Source organism: Lissotriton vulgaris, chromosome 2_1, assembly GCF_964263255.1.
Source record: "Lissotriton vulgaris chromosome 2_1, aLisVul1.2, whole genome shotgun sequence".
NCBI classification, from domain to species: Eukaryota; Metazoa; Chordata; class Amphibia; order Caudata; family Salamandridae; genus Lissotriton; species Lissotriton vulgaris.
The window spans coordinates 1,187,034,275-1,187,052,245 of record NC_141687.1 but is presented as its reverse complement, the minus strand read 5'-3'; the positions used below and the strand labels follow the sequence as shown (position 1 = coordinate 1,187,052,245).

Genomic DNA, 17,971 nt, shown 5'->3' with positions numbered 1-17,971 from the left:
TGAAAGTCCAGACCCTCTTAGGCACTAGCCGTTTCAGGCCTTTATCAAGACAGCAGCTCTCTGACGCTCTCTGTCTCTCTCTCTGTGATCCTAGTGCTAGCATGCTCAGGATTTGGCTTTACCTGGGAGCCAGAGATCTACCCGGTGAGGGCTTGCCCGGTGTAAGGCTTTTGAGCGTTTGGGAGCGTTCAGTACATGAGAGGACGTTGGACTGGAAACTGTGTAAATTTGAAGCATCCAACCTTCCTGCTGCAGTCGGAGGATCTTTCCATGGACATCTGCCTTTTGGATTCCTCTAAACTTGCCCTCTGATGAAACATTTTTTGAGCTGCAGTTACCTCCGACGTCTACAAGGTGGCGCTACATTCAGGTGAGGGCACAAGTATGCACAAAATGTTGGCGACTTTTGCCAGATTTATCGATGGATCTTGCATATTGTTTTCAGAGGCTAGATATTGCCTAGGAAATGCTTTTTAACATAGAGATGCTGGAGTTATAATGTGTGGTCGGGCCTCAGCCCTTTCATTGTCTGCCCACTGTAAATATTTTTTATCAGCACATGTGAGTGGTGACTCTGCTTTATGAAACTTATCATATATTAGGACAATGAATATAGCAGAAGGGGCGATTGAGATGCTTGCCTACATATTTGTTTATTTTTTATATAACGGCTGATTAATCTGTTCATTATATTTCCATTTTGTGACATGTTGCATTAAAATATATCCTGCTTGCAGAATATATTAGTATTTGTACTGCGTTGGCCGGGAATCGAACCCGGGTCAACTGCTTGGAAGGCAGCTATGCTCACCACTATACCACCAACGCCCTCTGATCTGTGTGCTCTCGGTTCTAAACATTAGGACCCTGAGTTCAATGACTATCTTGCACCAGCTTGAATGGTGCATTTGGTTTAGATACCAACATGAAAAGCAATAGAAAGTGTTTTGCAGAGGGTAAGGAACTGGGATTGAAACCAAGGACAAAGCTGTGCAGAAGAGAAGAATGGAAAGCTGCATTACAAATAATAGATAATAATATATAGAGGCAGCATGGGAAGCAAAACAGGGAAGAGAAATACAGAACATTCAATTAATTGCCCAGGAGATAGATAAGAGCAGAACAAAAAGGGAAGAATGAAATTCAAAGCCTGCCCATAAAAGTGTTTGAAGGTCCCACCAGTCATTTATGCTTATTATTGTGTGTCTTTACTTTCAAAGTACAGGGTGGATCCTTTGATGATCCCTCTCTTGTATTTCAGCAGACACAGATATTTGAGAAGTCTTTTCTCACATAGCTGGCACAAGCTTGTGCTTTTCCTTGCTGTCAGCGTGGAAAAGACAGCTTGGTCCTTGGAAGGAAAATCAAGCAAAATTAGCAGAGGATGGTTTCGATCCATCGACCTCTGGGTTATGGGCCCAGCACGCTTCCGCTGCGCCACTCTGCTCTGTTGTGAAAGTGTTCTTTTTATGCAGATAGGGAGCATTAAGCAGAGTAGCGTGGGATTGGTCCGGCTCTCACCTCATTTGCATAAGTATATTGCAAGGCATGCTGGGTGCAGAAAAACTTCATCTTCCCCTCTCACAATCAGTCATAACTGAAAGTCAGACACTCTTAGGCACTAGCCGTTTCAGACCTTTATCAAGACAGCAGGTCTTGAACCCTCTCTCTCTCTCTCTCTCTCTCTCTGTGATCCTAGCACTAGCATGCTCAGGATTTGGCTTTACCTGGGAGCCAGAGATCTACCCCGTGAGGGCTTGCCCGGTGTGAGGCTTTTGAGCGTTTGGGAGCGTTCGGGACGTGAGTGGACGTTGGACAGGAAACTCTGCGAATTTGAAGCATCCAACATTCCTGCTGCAGTGAGCGGCTCTTTCCATGGACATCTGCCTCTAGGATTCCTCTCAGCTTGCCTTCTGATAAAACATTTTGGGAGCAGCAATTACCTTCGACAGCTACAAGGTGGCTCTACATTCTGGTAAGTGCACAAGTATGCACAAAATGTTAGGGACTTTTGCCAGATTTATCGGTGGATCTTGCATATTTTTTTCAGAGGCTAGATATTGCCTAGAAATGCTTTTTAACATAGAGATGTTGGAGTTATAATGTCTGGTGGGGCCTCACCCCTTCCATTGTTTGCCCACTGTAACATATTTATTACCAGCACATGTGAGTTGTGACTCTGCTTTATAAAACTTATCATATATTAGGACAATGAATGTATCAGAAGGTGCGATTGAGATGTTTGCCTATGTATTTGTTTATTTTTTTATATATGGCTGATTAATCTGTACATGAAATTTCCATTTTGTGACATGTTGCATTAAAATATATCCTGCTTGCAGAATATATAAGCATTTTCACTGCGTTGGCCGGGAATCGAACCCGGGTCAACTGCTTGGGAAGCAGCTATGCTCACCACTATACCACCAACGCCCTCTGATGTGTGTGCTCTCGGTTCTTAATATTACGTTGCCGAAATCAATGACTATCTTGCAACAGCTTCAATGGTGCATTTGGTTTAGATACCAACATGAGAAGTAGTAGAACGTTTTTTGCAGAGGGTAAGGAACTGGGGATTGAAACCAAGGACAAAGTTGTGCAGAAGAGAAGAAATGAAAAGCAACAGTACAAATAGTAGAAATCAGCATATATAGGCAGCATGGGAAGCAAAGCAGGGAAGAGAAAGAGAGAACATTCCATGAAATGCCCAGGAGATAGATAAGAGCAGAAAAAAAGGGAAGAATGAAATTCAAAGCATGCCCAGAAAGTTGTGTGAAGCTCCCACCAGTCATTTATGGTTATAGTTGTGTGTCTTTGCTTTCAAAGTACAGGGTTGATCCTTTCACGAACACTCTTGTATTACACAGACATAGATAGTTGAGAAGTCTTTTTTCACATAGCTGGCACAAGCTTGCGCTTTTCCTTTCTGGCAGTGTGGAAATGACAGCTTGGTCCTTGGAAGGAAAATCAAGCAAAATTAGCAGAGAATGGTTTCGATCCATCGACCTCTGGGTTATGGGCCCAGCACGCTTCCGCTGCGCCACTCTGCTCGTTTGTGAAAGTGTTCTCTTTATGCAGATGAGGAGGCATTCATAGGAGTGAAGTGGGATTGGTTGGGCTCTCACCTCATTTGCCTAATTATATCGCAAGGCATGCTGGGTGCAGAAAATCTTCATCTTCCCCTCTCACAATCAGTCATAACTGAAAGTCCAGACCCTCTTAGGCACTAGCCGTTTCAGGCCTTTATCAAGACAGCAGCTCTTCGACGCTCTCTGTCTCTCTCTCTGTGATCCTAGTGCTAGCATGCTCAGGATTTGGCTTTACCTGGGAGCCAGAGATCTACCCGGTGAGGGCTTGCCCGGTGTAAGGCTTTTGAGCGTTTGGGAGCGTTCGGTACATGAGAGGACGTTGGACTGGAAACTGTGTAAATTTGAAGCATCCAACCTTCCTGCTGCAGTCGGAGGATCTTTCCATGGACATCTGCCTTTTGGATTCCTCTAAACTTGCCCTCTGATGAAACATTTTTTGAGCTGCAGTTACCTCCGACGTCTACAAGGTGGCGCTACATTCAGGTGAGGGCACAAGTATGCACAAAATGTTGGCGACTTTTGCCAGATTTATCGATGGATCTTGCATATTGTTTTCAGAGGCTAGATATTGCCTAGGAAATGCTTTTTAACATAGAGATGCTGGAGTTATAATGTGTGGTCGGGCCTCAGCCCTTTCATTGTCTGCCCACTGTAAATATTTTTTATCAGCACATGTGAGTGGTGACTCTGCTTTATGAAACTTATCATATATTAGGACAATGAATATAGCAGAAGGGGCGATTGAGATGCTTGCCTACATATTTGTTTATTTTTTATATAACGGCTGATTAATCTGTTCATTATATTTCCATTTTGTGACATGTTGCATTAAAATATATCCTGCTTGCAGAATATATTAGTATTTGTACTGCGTTGGCCGGGAATCGAACCCGGGTCAACTGCTTGGAAGGCAGCTATGCTCACCACTATACCACCAACACCCTCTGATCTGTGTGCTCTCGGTTCTAAACATTAGGACCCTGAGTTCAATGACTATCTTGCACCAGCTTGAATGGTGCATTTGGTTTAGATACCAACATGAAAAGCAATAGAAAGTTTTTTGCAGAGGGTAAGGAACTGGGATTGAAACCAAGGACAAAGCTGTGCAGAAGAGAAGAATGGAAAGCTGCATTACAAATAATAGATAATAATATATAGAGGCAGCATGGGAAGCAAAACAGGGAAGAGAAATACAGAACATTCAATTAATTGCCCAGGAGATAGATAAGAGCAGAACAAAAAGGGAAGAATGAAATTCAAAGCCTGCCCATAAAAGTGTTTGAAGGTCCCACCAGTCATTTATGCTTATTATTGTGTGTCTTTACTTTCAAAGTACAGGGTGGATCCTTTGATGATCCCTCTCTTGTATTTCAGCAGACACAGATATTTGAGAAGTCTTTTCTCACATAGCTGGCACAAGCTTGTGCTTTTCCTTGCTGTCAGCGTGGAAAAGACAGCTTGGTCCTTGGAAGGAAAATCAAGCAAAATTAGCAGAGGATGGTTTCGATCCATCGACCTCTGGGTTATGGGCCCAGCACGCTTCCGCTGCGCCACTCTGCTCTGTTGTGAAAGTGTTCTTTTTATGCAGATAGGGAGCATTAAGCAGAGTAGCGTGGGATTGGTCCGGCTCTCACCTCATTTGCATAAGTATATTGCAAGGCATGCTGGGTGCAGAAAAACTTCATCTTCCCCTCTCACAATCAGTCATAACTGAAAGTCAGACACTCTTAGGCACTAGCCGTTTCAGACCTTTATCAAGACAGCAGGTCTTGAACCCTCTCTCTCTCTCTCTCTCTCTCTCTCTGTGATCCTAGCACTAGCATGCTCAGGATTTGGCTTTACCTGGGAGCCAGAGATCTACCCCGTGAGGGCTTGCCCGGTGTGAGGCTTTTGAGCGTTTGGGAGCGTTCGGGACGTGAGTGGACGTTGGACAGGAAACTCTGCGAATTTGAAGCATCCAACATTCCTGCTGCAGTGAGCGGCTCTTTCCATGGACATCTGCCTCTAGGATTCCTCTCAACTTGCCTTCTGATAAAACATTTTGGGAGCAGCAATTACCTTCGACAGCTACAAGGTGGCTCTACATTCTGGTAAGTGCACAAGTATGCACAAAATGTTAGGGACTTTTGCCAGATTTATCGGTGGATCTTGCATATTTTTTTCAGAGGCTAGATATTGCCTAGAAATGCTTTTTAACATAGAGATGTTGGAGTTATAATGTCTGGTGGGGCCTCACCCCTTCCATTGTTTGCCCACTGTAACATATTTATTACCAGCACATGTGAGTTGTGACTCTGCTTTATAAAACTTATCATATATTAGGACAATGAATGTATCAGAAGGTGCGATTGAGATGTTTGCCTATGTATTTGTTTATTTTTTTATATATGGCTGATTAATCTGTACATGAAATTTCCATTTTGTGACATGTTGCATTAAAATATATCCTGCTTGCAGAATATATAAGCATTTTCACTGCGTTGGCCGGGAATCGAACCCGGGTCAACTGCTTGGGAAGCAGCTATGCTCACCACTATACCACCAACGCCCTCTGATGTGTGTGCTCTCGGTTCTAAATATTACGTTGCCGAAATCAATGACTATCTTGCAACAGCTTCAATGGTGCATTTGGTTTAGATACCAACATGAGAAGTAGTAGAACGTTTTTTGCAGAGGGTAAGGAACTGGGGATTGAAACCAAGGACAAAGTTGTGCAGAAGAGAAGAAATGAAAAGCAACAGTACAAATAGTAGAAATCAGCATATATAGGCAGCATGGGAAGCAAAGCAGGGAAGAGAAAGAGAGAACATTCCATGAAATGCCCAGGAGATAGATAAGAGCAGAAAAAAAGGGAAGAATGAAATTCAAAGCATGCCCAGAAAGTTGTGTGAAGCTCCCACCAGTCATTTATGGTTATAGTTGTGTGTCTTTGCTTTCAAAGTACAGGGTTGATCCTTTCACGAACACTCTTGTATTACACAGACATAGATAGTTGAGAAGTCTTTTTTCACATAGCTGGCACAAGCTTGCGCTTTTCCTTTCTGGCAGTGTGGAAATGACAGCTTGGTCCTTGGAAGGAAAATCAAGCAAAATTAGCAGAGAATGGTTTCGATCCATCGACCTCTGGGTTATGGGCCCAGCACGCTTCCGCTGCGCCACTCTGCTCGTTTGTGAAAGTGTTCTCTTTATGCAGATGAGGAGGCATTCATAGGAGTGAAGTGGGATTGGTCGGGCTCTCACCTCATTTGCCTAATTATATCGCAAGGCATGCTGGGTGCAGAAAATCTTCATCTTCCCCTCTCACAATCAGTCATAACTGAAAGTCCAGACCCTCTTAGGCACTAGCCGTTTCAGGCCTTTATCAAGACAGCAGCTCTCCGACGCTCTCTGTCTCTCTCTCTGTGATCCTAGTGCTAGCATGCTCAGGATTTGGCTTTACCTGGGAGCCAGAGATCTACCCGGTGAGGGCTTGCCCGGTGTAAGGCTTTTGAGCGTTTGGGAGCGTTCGGTACATGAGAGGACGTTGGACTGGAAACTGTGTAAATTTGAAGCATCCAACCTTCCTGCTGCAGTCGGAGGATCTTTCCATGGACATCTGCCTTTTGGATTCCTCTAAACTTGCCCTCTGATGAAACATTTTTTGAGCTGCAGTTACCTCCGACGTCTACAAGGTGGCGCTACATTCAGGTGAGGGCACAAGTATGCACAAAATGTTGGCGACTTTTGCCAGATTTATCGATGGATCTTGCATATTGTTTTCAGAGGCTAGATATTGCCTAGGAAATGCTTTTTAACATAGAGATGCTGGAGTTATAATGTGTGGTCGGGCCTCAGCCCTTTCATTGTCTGCCCACTGTAAATATTTTTTATCAGCACATGTGAGTGGTGACTCTGCTTTATGAAACTTATCATATATTAGGACAATGAATATAGCAGAAGGGGCGATTGAGATGCTTGCCTACATATTTGTTTATTTTTTATATAACGGCTGATTAATCTGTTCATTATATTTCCATTTTGTGACATGTTGCATTAAAATATATCCTGCTTGCAGAATATATTAGTATTTGTACTGCGTTGGCCGGGAATCGAACCCGGGTCAACTGCTTGGAAGGCAGCTATGCTCACCACTATACCACCAACGCCCTCTGATCTGTGTGCTCTCGGTTCTAAACATTAGGACCCTGAGTTCAATGACTATCTTGCACCAGCTTGAATGGTGCATTTGGTTTAGATACCAACATGAAAAGCAATAGAAAGTTTTTTGCAGAGGGTAAGGAACTGGGATTGAAACCAAGGACAAAGCTGTGCAGAAGAGAAGAATGGAAAGCTGCATTACAAATAATAGATAATAATATATAGAGGCAGCATGGGAAGCAAAACAGGGAAGAGAAATACAGAACATTCAATTAATTGCCCAGGAGATAGATAAGAGCAGAACAAAAAGGGAAGAATGAAATTCAAAGCCTGCCCATAAAAGTGTTTGAAGGTCCCACCAGTCATTTATGCTTATTATTGTGTGTCTTTACTTTCAAAGTACAGGGTGGATCCTTTGATGATCCCTCTCTTGTATTTCAGCAGACACAGATATTTGAGAAGTCTTTTCTCACATAGCTGGCACAAGCTTGTGCTTTTCCTTGCTGTCAGCGTGGAAAAGACAGCTTGGTCCTTGGAAGGAAAATCAAGCAAAATTAGCAGAGGATGGTTTCGATCCATCGACCTCTGGGTTATGGGCCCAGCACGCTTCCGCTGCGCCACTCTGCTCTGTTGTGAAAGTGTTCTTTTTATGCAGATAGGGAGCATTAAGCAGAGTAGCGTGGGATTGGTCCGGCTCTCACCTCATTTGCATAAGTATATTGCAAGGCATGCTGGGTGCAGAAAAACTTCATCTTCCCCTCTCACAATCAGTCATAACTGAAAGTCAGACACTCTTAGGCACTAGCCGTTTCAGACCTTTATCAAGACAGCAGGTCTTGAACCCTCTCTCTCTCTCTCTGTGATCCTAGCACTAGCATGCTCAGGATTTGGCTTTACCTGGGAGCCAGAGATCTACCCCGTGAGGGCTTGCCCGGTGTGAGGCTTTTGAGCGTTTGGGAGCGTTCGGGACGTGAGTGGACGTTGGACAGGAAACTCTGCGAATTTGAAGCATCCAACATTCCTGCTGCAGTGAGCGGCTCTTTCCATGGACATCTGCCTCTAGGACTCCTCTCAACTTGCCTTCTGATAAAACATTTTGGGAGCAGCAATTACCTTCGACAGCTACAAGGTGGCTCTACATTCTGGTAAGTGCACAAGTATGCACAAAATGTTAGGGACTTTTGCCAGATTTATCGGTGGATCTTGCATATTTTTTTCAGAGGCTAGATATTGCCTAGAAATGCTTTTTAACATAGAGATGTTGGAGTTATAATGTCTGGTGGGGCCTCACCCCTTCCATTGTTTGCCCACTGTAACATATTTATTACCAGCACATGTGAGTTGTGACTCTGCTTTATAAAACTTATCATATATTAGGACAATGAATGTATCAGAAGGTGCGATTGAGATGTTTGCCTATGTATTTGTTTATTTTTTTATATATGGCTGATTAATCTGTACATGAAATTTCCATTTTGTGACATGTTGCATTAAAATATATCCTGCTTGCAGAATATATAAGCATTTTCACTGCGTTGGCCGGGAATCGAACCCGGGTCAACTGCTTGGGAAGCAGCTATGCTCACCAATATACCACCAACGCCCTCTGATGTGTGTGCTCTCGGTTCTAAATATTACGTTGCCGAAATCAATGACTATCTTGCAACAGCTTCAATGGTGCATTTGGTTTAGATACCAACATGAGAAGTAGTAGAACGTTTTTTGCAGAGGGTAAGGAACTGGGGATTGAAACCAAGGACAAAGTTGTGCAGAAGAGAAGAAATGAAAAGCAACAGTACAAATAGTAGAAATCAGCATATATAGGCAGCATGGGAAGCAAAGCAGGGAAGAGAAAGAGAGAACATTCCATGAAATGCCCAGGAGATAGATAAGAGCAGAAAAAAAGGGAAGAATGAAATTCAAAGCATGCCCAGAAAGTTGTGTGAAGCTCCCACCAGTCATTTATGGTTATAGTTGTGTGTCTTTGCTTTCAAAGTACAGGGTTGATCCTTTCACGAACACTCTTGTATTACACAGACATAGATAGTTGAGAAGTCTTTTTTCACATAGCTGGCACAAGCTTGCGCTTTTCCTTTCTGGCAGTGTGGAAATGACAGCTTGGTCCTTGGAAGGAAAATCAAGCAAAATTAGCAGAGAATGGTTTCGATCCATCGACCTCTGGGTTATGGGCCCAGCACGCTTCCGCTGCGCCACTCTGCTCGTTTGTGAAAGTGTTCTCTTTATGCAGATGAGGAGGCATTCATAGGAGTGAAGTGGGATTGGTCGGGCTCTCACCTCATTTGCCTAATTATATCGCAAGGCATGCTGGGTGCAGAAAATCTTCATCTTCCCCTCTCACAATCAGTCATAACTGAAAGTCCAGACCCTCTTAGGCACTAGCCGTTTCAGGCCTTTATCAAGACAGCAGCTCTCCGACGCTCTCTGTCTCTCTCTCTGTGATCCTAGTGCTAGCATGCTCAGGATTTGGCTTTACCTGGGAGCCAGAGATCTACCCGGTGAGGGCTTGCCCGGTGTAAGGCTTTTGAGCGTTTGGGAGCGTTCGGTACATGAGAGGACGTTGGACTGGAAACTGTGTAAATTTGAAGCATCCAACCTTCCTGCTGCAGTCGGAGGATCTTTCCATGGACATCTGCCTTTTGGATTCCTCTAAACTTGCCCTCTGATGAAACATTTTTTGAGCTGCAGTTACCTCCGACGTCTACAAGGTGGCGCTACATTCAGGTGAGGGCACAAGTATGCACAAAATGTTGGCGACTTTTGCCAGATTTATCGATGGATCTTGCATATTGTTTTCAGAGGCTAGATATTGCCTAGGAAATGCTTTTTAACATAGAGATGCTGGAGTTATAATGTGTGGTCGGGCCTCAGCCCTTTCATTGTCTGCCCACTGTAAATATTTTTTATCAGCACATGTGAGTGGTGACTCTGCTTTATGAAACTTATCATATATTAGGACAATGAATATAGCAGAAGGGGCGATTGAGATGCTTGCCTACATATTTGTTTATTTTTTATATAACGGCTGATTAATCTGTTCATTATATTTCCATTTTGTGACATGTTGCATTAAAATATATCCTGCTTGCAGAATATATTAGTATTTGTACTGCGTTGGCCGGGAATCGAACCCGGGTCAACTGCTTGGAAGGCAGCTATGCTCACCACTATACCACCAACGCCCTCTGATCTGTGTGCTCTCGGTTCTAAACATTAGGACCCTGAGTTCAATGACTATCTTGCACCAGCTTGAATGGTGCATTTGGTTTAGATACCAACATGAAAAGCAATAGAAAGTTTTTTGCAGAGGGTAAGGAACTGGGATTGAAACCAAGGACAAAGCTGTGCAGAAGAGAAGAATGGAAAGCTGCATTACAAATAATAGATAATAATATATAGAGGCAGCATGGGAAGCAAAACAGGGAAGAGAAATACAGAACATTCAATTAATTGCCCAGGAGATAGATAAGAGCAGAACAAAAAGGGAAGAATGAAATTCAAAGCCTGCCCATAAAAGTGTTTGAAGGTCCCACCAGTCATTTATGCTTATTATTGTGTGTCTTTACTTTCAAAGTACAGGGTGGATCCTTTGATGATCCCTCTCTTGTATTTCAGCAGACACAGATATTTGAGAAGTCTTTTCTCACATAGCTGGCACAAGCTTGTGCTTTTCCTTGCTGTCAGCGTGGAAAAGACAGCTTGGTCCTTGGAAGGAAAATCAAGCAAAATTAGCAGAGGATGGTTTCGATCCATCGACCTCTGGGTTATGGGCCCAGCACGCTTCCGCTGCGCCACTCTGCTCTGTTGTGAAAGTGTTCTTTTTATGCAGATAGGGAGCATTAAGCAGAGTAGCGTGGGATTGGTCCGGCTCTCACCTCATTTGCATAAGTATATTGCAAGGCATGCTGGGTGCAGAAAAACTTCATCTTCCCCTCTCACAATCAGTCATAACTGAAAGTCAGACACTCTTAGGCACTAGCCGTTTCAGACCTTTATCAAGACAGCAGGTCTTGAACCCTCTCTCTCTCTCTCTCTCTCTCTCTCTCTGTGATCCTAGCACTAGCATGCTCAGGATTTGGCTTTACCTGGGAGCCAGAGATCTACCCCGTGAGGGCTTGCCCGGTGTGAGGCTTTTGAGCGTTTGGGAGCGTTCGGGACGTGAGTGGACGTTGGACAGGAAACTCTGCGAATTTGAAGCATCCAACATTCCTGCTGCAGTGAGCGGCTCTTTCCATGGACATCTGCCTCTAGGATTCCTCTCAACTTGCCTTCTGATAAAACATTTTGGGAGCAGCAATTACCTTCGACAGCTACAAGGTGGCTCTACATTCTGGTAAGTGCACAAGTATGCACAAAATGTTAGGGACTTTTGCCAGATTTATCGGTGGATCTTGCATATTTTTTTCAGAGGCTAGATATTGCCTAGAAATGCTTTTTAACATAGAGATGTTGGAGTTATAATGTCTGGTGGGGCCTCACCCCTTCCATTGTTTGCCCACTGTAACATATTTATTACCAGCACATGTGAGTTGTGACTCTGCTTTATAAAACTTATCATATATTAGGACAATGAATGTATCAGAAGGTGCGATTGAGATGTTTGCCTATGTATTTGTTTATTTTTTTATATATGGCTGATTAATCTGTACATGAAATTTCCATTTTGTGACATGTTGCATTAAAATATATCCTGCTTGCAGAATATATAAGCATTTTCACTGCGTTGGCCGGGAATCGAACCCGGGTCAACTGCTTGGGAAGCAGCTATGCTCACCACTATACCACCAACGCCCTCTGATGTGTTTGCTCTCGGTTCTAAATATTACGTTGCCGAAATCAATGACTATCTTGCAACAGCTTCAATGGTGCATTTGGTTTAGATACCAACATGAGAAGTAGTAGAACGTTTTTTGCAGAGGGTAAGGAACTGGAGATTGAAACCAAGGACAAAGTTGTGCAGAAGAGAAGAAATGAAAAGCAACAGTACAAATAGTAGAAATCAGCATATATAGGCAGCATGGGAAGCAAAGCAGGGAAGAGAAAGAGAGAACATTCCATGAAATGCCCAGGAGATAGATAAGAGCAGAAAAAAAGGGAAGAATGAAATTCAAAGCATGCCCAGAAAGTTGTGTGAAGCTCCCACCAGTCATTTATGGTTATAGTTGTGTGTCTTTGCTTTCAAAGTACAGGGTTGATCCTTTCACGAACACTCTTGTATTACACAGACATAGATAGTTGAGAAGTCTTTTTTCACATAGCTGGCACAAGCTTGCGCTTTTCCTTTCTGGCAGTGTGGAAATGACAGCTTGGTCCTTGGAAGGAAAATCAAGCAAAATTAGCAGAGAATGGTTTCGATCCATCGACCTCTGGGTTATGGGCCCAGCACGCTTCCGCTGCGCCACTCTGCTCGTTTGTGAAAGTGTTCTCTTTATGCAGATGAGGAGGCATTCATAGGAGTGAAGTGGGATTGGTCGGGCTCTCACCTCATTTGCCTAATTATATCGCAAGGCATGCTGGGTGCAGAAAATCTTCATCTTCCCCTCTCACAATCAGTCATAACTGAAAGTCCAGACCCTCTTAGGCACTAGCCGTTTCAGGCCTTTATCAAGACAGCAGCTCTCCGACGCTCTCTGTCTCTCTCTCTGTGATCCTAGTGCTAGCATGCTCAGGATTTGGCTTTACCTGGGAGCCAGAGATCTACCCGGTGAGGGCTTGCCCGGTGTAAGGCTTTTGAGCGTTTGGGAGCGTTCGGTACATGAGAGGACGTTGGACTGGAAACTGTGTAAATTTGAAGCATCCAACCTTCCTGCTGCAGTCGGAGGATCTTTCCATGGACATCTGCCTTTTGGATTCCTCTAAACTTGCCCTCTGATGAAACATTTTTTGAGCTGCAGTTACCTCCGACGTCTACAAGGTGGCGCTACATTCAGGTGAGGGCACAAGTATGCACAAAATGTTGGCGACTTTTGCCAGATTTATCGATGGATCTTGCATATTGTTTTCAGAGGCTAGATATTGCCTAGGAAATGCTTTTTAACATAGAGATGCTGGAGTTATAATGTGTGGTCGGGCCTCAGCCCTTTCATTGTCTGCCCACTGTAAATATTTTTTATCAGCACATGTGAGTGGTGACTCTGCTTTATGAAACTTATCATATATTAGGACAATGAATATAGCAGAAGGGGCGATTGAGATGCTTGCCTACATATTTGTTTATTTTTTATATAACGGCTGATTAATCTGTTCATTATATTTCCATTTTGTGACATGTTGCATTAAAATATATCCTGCTTGCAGAATATATTAGTATTTGTACTGCGTTGGCCGGGAATCGAACCCGGGTCAACTGCTTGGAAGGCAGCTATGCTCACCACTATACCACCAACGCCCTCTGATCTGTGTGCTCTCGGTTCTAAACATTAGGACCCTGAGTTCAATGACTATCTTGCACCAGCTTGAATGGTGCATTTGGTTTAGATACCAACATGAAAAGCAATAGAAAGTTTTTTGCAGAGGGTAAGGAACTGGGATTGAAACCAAGGACAAAGCTGTGCAGAAGAGAAGAATGGAAAGCTGCATTACAAATAATAGATAATAATATATAGAGGCAGCATGGGAAGCAAAACAGGGAAGAGAAATACAGAACATTCAATTAATTGCCCAGGAGATAGATAAGAGCAGAACAAAAAGGGAAGAATGAAATTCAAAGCCTGCCCATAAAAGTGTTTGAAGGTCCCACCAGTCATTTATGCTTATTATTGTGTGTCTTTACTTTCAAAGTACAGGGTGGATCCTTTGATGATCCCTCTCTTGTATTTCAGCAGACACAGATATTTGAGAAGTCTTTTCTCACATAGCTGGCACAAGCTTGTGCTTTTCCTTGCTGTCAGCGTGGAAAAGACAGCTTGGTCCTTGGAAGGAAAATCAAGCAAAATTAGCAGAGGATGGTTTCGATCCATCGACCTCTGGGTTATGGGCCCAGCACGCTTCCGCTGCGCCACTCTGCTCTGTTGTGAAAGTGTTCTTTTTATGCAGATAGGGAGCATTAAGCAGAGTAGCGTGGGATTGGTCCGGCTCTCACCTCATTTGCATAAGTATATTGCAAGGCATGCTGGGTGCAGAAAAACTTCATCTTCCCCTCTCACAATCAGTCATAACTGAAAGTCAGACACTCTTAGGTACTAGCCGTTTCAGACCTTTATCAAGACAGCAGGTCTTGAACCCTCTCTCTCTCTCTCTCTCTCTCTCTCTCTGTGATCCTAGCACTAGCATGCTCAGGATTTGGCTTTACCTGGGAGCCAGAGATCTACCCCGTGAGGGCTTGCCCGGTGTGAGGCTTTTGAGCGTTTGGGAGCGTTCGGGACGTGAGTGGACGTTGGACAGGAAACTCTGCGAATTTGAAGCATCCAACATTCCTGCTGCAGTGAGCGGCTCTTTCCATGGACATCTGCCTCTAGGATTCCTCTCAACTTGCCTTCTGATAAAACATTTTGGGAGCAGCAATTACCTTCGACAGCTACAAGGTGGCTCTACATTCTGGTAAGTGCACAAGTATGCACAAAATGTTAGGGACTTTTGCCAGATTTATCGGTGGATCTTGCATATTTTTTTCAGAGGCTAGATATTGCCTAGAAATGCTTTTTAACATAGAGATGTTGGAGTTATAATGTCTGGTGGGGCCTCACCCCTTCCATTGTTTGCCCACTGTAACATATTTATTACCAGCACATGTGAGTTGTGACTCTGCTTTATAAAACTTATCATATATTAGGACAATGAATGTATCAGAAGGTGCGATTGAGATGTTTGCCTATGTATTTGTTTATTTTTTTATATATGGCTGATTAATCTGTACATGAAATTTCCATTTTGTGACATGTTGCATTAAAATATATCCTGCTTGCAGAATATATAAGCATTTTCACTGCGTTGGCCGGGAATCGAACCCGGGTCAACTGCTTGGGAAGCAGCTATGCTCACCACTATACCACCAACGCCCTCTGATGTGTGTGCTCTCGGTTCTAAATATTACGTTGCCGAAATCAATGACTATCTTGCAACAGCTTCAATGGTGCATTTGGTTTAGATACCAACATGAGAAGTAGTAGAACGTTTTTTGCAGAGGGTAAGGAACTGGGGATTGAAACCAAGGACAAAGTTGTGCAGAAGAGAAGAAATGAAAAGCAACAGTACAAATAGTAGAAATCAGCATATATAGGCAGCATGGGAAGCAAAGCAGGGAAGAGAAAGAGAGAACATTCCATGAAATGCCCAGGAGATAGATAAGAGCAGAAAAAAAGGGAAGAATGAAATTCAAAGCATGCCCAGAAAGTTGTGTGAAGCTCCCACCAGTCATTTATGGTTATAGTTGTGTGTCTTTGCTTTCAAAGTACAGGGTTGATCCTTTCACGAACACTCTTGTATTACACAGACATAGATAGTTGAGAAGTCTTTTTTCACATAGCTGGCACAAGCTTGCGCTTTTCCTTTCTGGCAGTGTGGAAATGACAGCTTGGTCCTTGGAAGGAAAATCAAGCAAAATTAGCAGAGAATGGTTTCGATCCATCGACCTCTGGGTTATGGGCCCAGCACGCTTCCGCTGCGCCACTATGCTCGTTTGTGAAAGTGTTCTCTTTATGCAGATGAGGAGGCATTCATAGGAGTGAAGTGGGATTGGTCGGGCTCTCACCTCATTTGCCTAATTATATCGCAAGGCATGCTGGGTGCAGAAAATCTTCATCTTCCCCTCTCACAATCAGTCATAACTGAAAGTCCAGACCCTCTTAGGCACTAGCCGTTTCAGGCCTTTATCAAGACAGCAGCTCTCCGACGCTCTCTGTCTCTCTCTCTGTGATCCTAGTGCTAGCATGCTCAGGATTTGGCTTTACCTGGGAGCCAGAGATCTACCCGGTGAGGGCTTGCCCGGTGTAAGGCTTTTGAGCGTTTGGGAGCGTTCGGTACATGAGAGGACGTTGGACTGGAAACTGTGTAAATTTGAAGCATCCAACCTTCCTGCTGCAGTCGGAGGATCTTTCCATGGACATCTGCCTTTTGGATTCCTCTAAACTTGCCCTCTGATGAAACATTTTTTGAGCTGCAGTTACCTCCGACGTCTACAAGGTGGCACTACATTCAGGTGAGGGCACAAGTATGCACAAAATGTTGGCGACTTTTGCCAGATTTATCGATGGATTTTGCATATTGTTTTCAGAGGCTAGATATTGCCTAGAAAATGCTTTTTAACATAGAGATGCTGGAGTTATAATGTGTGGTCGGGCCTCAGCCCTTTCATTGTCTGCCCACTGTAAATATTTTTTATCAGCACATGTGAGTGGTGACTCTGCTTTATGAAACTTATCATATATTAGGACAATGAATATAGCAGAAGGGGCGATTGAGATGCTTGCCTACATATTTGTTTATTTTTTATATAACGGCTGATTAATCTGTTCATTATATTTCCATTTTGTGACATGTTGCATTAAAATATATCCTGCTTGCAGAATATATTAGTATTTGTACTGCGTTGGCCGGGAATCGAACCCGGGTCAACTGCTTGGAAGGCAGCTATGCTCACCACTATACCACCAACGCCCTCTGATCTGTGTGCTCTCGGTTCTAAACATTAGGACCCTGAGTTCAATGACTATCTTGCACCAGCTTGAATGGTGCATTTGGTTTAGATACCAACATGAAAAGCAATAGAAAGTTTTTTGCAGAGGGTAAGGAACTGGGATTGAAACCAAGGACAAAGCTGTGCAGAAGAGAAGAATGGAAAGCTGCATTACAAATAATAGATAATAATATATAGAGGCAGCATGGGAAGCAAAACAGGGAAGAGAAATACAGAACATTCAATTAATTGCCCAGGAGATAGATAAGAGCAGAACAAAAAGGGAAGAATGAAATTCAAAGCCTGCCCATAAAAGTGTTTGAAGGTCCCACCAGTCATTTATGCTTATTATTGTGTGTCTTTACTTTCAAAGTACAGGGTGGATCCTTTGATGATCCCTCTCTTGTATTTCAGCAGACACAGATATTTGAGAAGTCTTTTCTCACATAGCTGGCACAAGCTTGTGCTTTTCCTTGCTGTCAGCGTGGAAAAGACAGCTTGGTCCTTGGAAGGAAAATCAAGCAAAATTAGCAGAGGATGGTTTCGATCCATCGACCTCTGGGTTATGGGCCCAGCACGCTTCCGCTGCGCCACTCTGCTCTGTTGTGAAAGTGTTCTTTTTATGCAGATAGGGAGCATTAAGCAGAGTAGCGTGGGATTGGTCCGGCTCTCACCTCATTTGCATAAGTATATTGCAAGGCATGCTGGGTGCAGAAAAACTTCATCTTCCCCTCTCACAATCAGTCATAACTGAAAGTCAGACACTCTTAGGCACTAGCCGTTTCAGACCTTTATCAAGACAGCAGGTCTTGAACCCTCTCTCTCTCTCTCTCTCTGTGATCCTAGCACTAGCATGCTCAGGATTTGGCTTTACCTGGGAGCCAGAGATCTACCCTGTGAGGGCTTGCCCGGTGTGAGGCTTTTGAGCGTTTGGGAGCGTTCGGGACGTGAGTGGACGTTGGACAGGAAACTCTGCGAATTTGAAGCATCCAACATTCCTGCTGCAGTGAGCGGCTCTTTCCATGGACATCTGCCTCTAGGATTCCTCTCAACTTGCCTTCTGATAAAACATTTTGGGAGCAGCAATTACCTTCGACAGCTACAAGGTGGCTCT

General features: G+C 43.7%; 15 non-coding genes across 15 annotated transcripts; all 15 read right to left on the bottom strand.

Annotated features, from left to right (window-relative positions):
* Positions 1–756: 756 nt before the first annotated feature.
* TRNAG-UCC (transfer RNA glycine (anticodon UCC)) lies at positions 757–828 on the bottom strand. Its single transcript has one exon. It is a non-coding gene; the product is annotated as a tRNA-Gly (tRNA).
* A 547-nt stretch (positions 829–1,375) lies between these two features.
* TRNAM-CAU (transfer RNA methionine (anticodon CAU)) lies at positions 1,376–1,447 on the bottom strand. The gene has a single exon. It is a non-coding gene; the product is annotated as a tRNA-Met (tRNA).
* A 914-nt stretch (positions 1,448–2,361) lies between these two features.
* TRNAG-CCC (transfer RNA glycine (anticodon CCC)) lies at positions 2,362–2,433 on the bottom strand. The gene has a single exon. It is a non-coding gene; the product is annotated as a tRNA-Gly (tRNA).
* Positions 2,434–4,577: 2,144 nt separating this feature from the next.
* On the bottom strand, positions 4,578–4,649 carry TRNAM-CAU (transfer RNA methionine (anticodon CAU)). The gene has a single exon. It is a non-coding gene; the product is annotated as a tRNA-Met (tRNA).
* Positions 4,650–5,565: 916 nt separating this feature from the next.
* TRNAG-CCC (transfer RNA glycine (anticodon CCC)) lies at positions 5,566–5,637 on the bottom strand. The gene has a single exon. It is a non-coding gene; the product is annotated as a tRNA-Gly (tRNA).
* A 1,525-nt stretch (positions 5,638–7,162) lies between these two features.
* Positions 7,163–7,234, bottom strand: TRNAG-UCC (transfer RNA glycine (anticodon UCC)). Its single transcript has one exon. It is a non-coding gene; the product is annotated as a tRNA-Gly (tRNA).
* Positions 7,235–7,781: 547 nt separating this feature from the next.
* Positions 7,782–7,853, bottom strand: TRNAM-CAU (transfer RNA methionine (anticodon CAU)). The gene has a single exon. It is a non-coding gene; the product is annotated as a tRNA-Met (tRNA).
* Positions 7,854–10,354: 2,501 nt separating this feature from the next.
* TRNAG-UCC (transfer RNA glycine (anticodon UCC)) lies at positions 10,355–10,426 on the bottom strand. The gene has a single exon. It is a non-coding gene; the product is annotated as a tRNA-Gly (tRNA).
* A 547-nt stretch (positions 10,427–10,973) lies between these two features.
* TRNAM-CAU (transfer RNA methionine (anticodon CAU)) lies at positions 10,974–11,045 on the bottom strand. The gene has a single exon. It is a non-coding gene; the product is annotated as a tRNA-Met (tRNA).
* Positions 11,046–11,963: 918 nt separating this feature from the next.
* TRNAG-CCC (transfer RNA glycine (anticodon CCC)) lies at positions 11,964–12,035 on the bottom strand. The gene has a single exon. It is a non-coding gene; the product is annotated as a tRNA-Gly (tRNA).
* Positions 12,036–13,560: 1,525 nt separating this feature from the next.
* Positions 13,561–13,632, bottom strand: TRNAG-UCC (transfer RNA glycine (anticodon UCC)). Its single transcript has one exon. It is a non-coding gene; the product is annotated as a tRNA-Gly (tRNA).
* A 547-nt stretch (positions 13,633–14,179) lies between these two features.
* TRNAM-CAU (transfer RNA methionine (anticodon CAU)) lies at positions 14,180–14,251 on the bottom strand. The gene has a single exon. It is a non-coding gene; the product is annotated as a tRNA-Met (tRNA).
* Positions 14,252–15,169: 918 nt separating this feature from the next.
* Positions 15,170–15,241, bottom strand: TRNAG-CCC (transfer RNA glycine (anticodon CCC)). The gene has a single exon. It is a non-coding gene; the product is annotated as a tRNA-Gly (tRNA).
* A 1,525-nt stretch (positions 15,242–16,766) lies between these two features.
* TRNAG-UCC (transfer RNA glycine (anticodon UCC)) lies at positions 16,767–16,838 on the bottom strand. Its single transcript has one exon. It is a non-coding gene; the product is annotated as a tRNA-Gly (tRNA).
* Positions 16,839–17,385: 547 nt separating this feature from the next.
* TRNAM-CAU (transfer RNA methionine (anticodon CAU)) lies at positions 17,386–17,457 on the bottom strand. Its single transcript has one exon. It is a non-coding gene; the product is annotated as a tRNA-Met (tRNA).
* Between the last annotated feature and the right edge of the window lie 514 nt (positions 17,458–17,971).